Source organism: Xyrauchen texanus, unplaced genomic scaffold, assembly GCF_025860055.1.
Source record: "Xyrauchen texanus isolate HMW12.3.18 unplaced genomic scaffold, RBS_HiC_50CHRs HiC_scaffold_1181, whole genome shotgun sequence".
NCBI classification, from domain to species: domain Eukaryota; kingdom Metazoa; phylum Chordata; class Actinopteri; order Cypriniformes; family Catostomidae; genus Xyrauchen; species Xyrauchen texanus.
The window spans coordinates 1-2,500 of NW_026265522.1; positions in this window are offsets into that span (position 1 = coordinate 1).

Sequence of the window (2,500 nt, forward strand, 5' to 3'; positions counted from 1 at the left end):
TTCGGGACCCCGTCGCTCCTCGGCGAGACGCGTCCAGCGACGCCGGCCCCGACACCGCTGGGCCCCGGGAGCCCGAGATGGCGTTTTGCACTCTCGCGCCCCTGGCTCCCGGACCCCGGCACCCACTGTCTCGTGCCTGGGTGCGTTGGAAAGGGCCCCTCGAGACGCTTCCGACGACCCCTGGCTCGACTCTCTAGCCCGTGCGGAACCGGAGTTAGCGGCCCCCGTGAAACGCCCCTTCCGCCGAACCTCTCTCCCGAACCGGACCGGGCAGGGACTCCGGACCGGTCTCGTTCGACGGGGCTGGCCGAGACCTTCCAACGGCACCCTCCCGCCTCTCTAGCCCACCGGGTTCCGGAGTTAGGCCACGAAAACCACCCAAACCCGCTTTCCGGTCTCAACAATGGAAGTCAATGGGCTCGGAGGTGGTCCGACGGCCGTATCTCGGGAACCCTGCGGGCTACGACCTCGGGCCCGGGCTCGTTGGAAAGGTCTTGACGAGGCCTTTCCAGAGAGCCCGGCCTCGTCTCTGTCCTCGCCCCGGCCGCGAATACGCGGCCCCGGTAAGAGTTCGGACCGCTCTATCTCCCGAACCGGACCGACCACGGACTAGGGGCCGGCCTCGTTCGAAAGGGCTGCCCGAGACCTTTCCAACGAGCCCGGCCTCGCCTCTCTAGCCCACCGGGAACATAAAAAGGGCCCACGGTGCAGCCGGAGGGAGACAGCCTGTCAGTGGTGCTGAAAGGAAAGCGCCATCGACTTAGTCGTTTTTCCGCCTGTCTTCACTCATCGGCCTCGACCCTCGCCGCGGAACTCTTCCTGCCCGGGGCCCCTCGCTCCCTCCGGCCTCACACACTCTCACTGACACCCCCACCTCCAGGGAGAGCCACCCTCACCTCAGCACTCTTCCAGTCCGAGGCCCCTCACCCTCTTCGGCCTAACCCTAACTACTCCTGACACCCCCACCTCCAGGGAGAGCCACCCTCACCTCAGCACTCTTCCAGTCCGGGGCCCCTCACCCCCTTCGGCCTAACCCTAACTACTCTGACACCCCCACCTCCAGGGAGAGCCACCCTCTCCTCAGCACTCTTCCAGTCCGGGGCCCCTCACCCCTTCGGCCTAACCCTAACTACTCTGACACCCCCACCTCCAGGAGAGCCACCCTCACCTCAGCACTCTCCCAGTCCGGGGCCCCTCACCCCCTTCGGCCTAACCCTAACTTCTCTGACACCCCCCACCTCCAGGGAGAGCCACCCTCACCTCAGCACTCTTCCAGTCCGGGGCCCCTCACCCCCTTGGCCTAACCCTAACTACTCTGACACCCCCACCTCCAGGGAGAGCCACCCTCACCTCAGCACTCTTCCAGTCCGAGGCCCCTCACCCCCTTCGGCCTCACACACTCTCACTGACACCCCCACCTCCAGGGAGAGCCACCCTCACCTCAGCACTCTTCCAGTCCGAGGCCCCTCACCCCCTTCGGCCTAACCCTAAGTACTCTGACACCCCCCACCTCCAGGGAGAGCCACCCTCACCTCAGCACTCTTCCAGTCCGGGGCCACTCACCCCCTTCGGCCTCACACACTCTCACTGACACCCCCACCTCCAGGGAGAGCCACCCTCACCTCAGCACTCTTCCAGTCCGAGGCCCCTCACCCCCTTCGGCCTCACACACTCTCACTGACACCCCCACCTCCAGGGAGAGCCACCCTCACCTCAGCACTCTTCCAGTCCGAGGCCCCTCACCCCTTCGGCCTAACCCTAACTACTCTGACACCCCCACCTCCAGGGAGAGCCACCCTCACCTCAGCACTCTTCCAGTCCGAGGCCCCTCACCCCCTTCGGCCTCACACACTCTCACTGACACCCCCACCTCCAGGGAGAGCCACCCTCACCTCAGCACTCTTCCAGTCCGGGGCCACTCACCCCTTCGGCCTCACACAACTCTCACTGACACCCCCCACCTCCAGGGAGAGCCACCCTCACCTCAGCACTCTTCCAGTCCGGGGCCCCTCACCCCCTTCGGCCTAACCCTAACTACTCTGACACCCCCACCTCCAGGGAGAGCCACCCTCACCTCAGCACTCTTCCAGTCCGGGGCCACTCACCCCCTTCGGCCTCACACACTCTCACTGACACCCCCACCTCCAGGGAGAGCCACCCTCACCTCAGCACTCTTCCAGTCCGAGGCCCCTCACCCCCTTCGGCCTCACACACTCTCACTGACACCCCCACCTCCAGGGAGAGCCACCCTCACCTCAGCACTCTTCCAGTCCGAGGCCCCTCACCCCCTTCGGCCTAACCCTAAGTACTCTGACACCCCCACCTCCAGGGAGAGCCACCCTCACCTCAGCACTCTTCCAGTCCGAGGCCCCTCACCCCCTTCGGCCTAACCCTAACTACTCTGACACCCCCCACCTCCAGGAGAGCCACCCTCACCTCAGCACTCTTCCAGTCCGAGGCCCCTCACCCCCTTCGGCCTCACCACACTCTCACTGACACC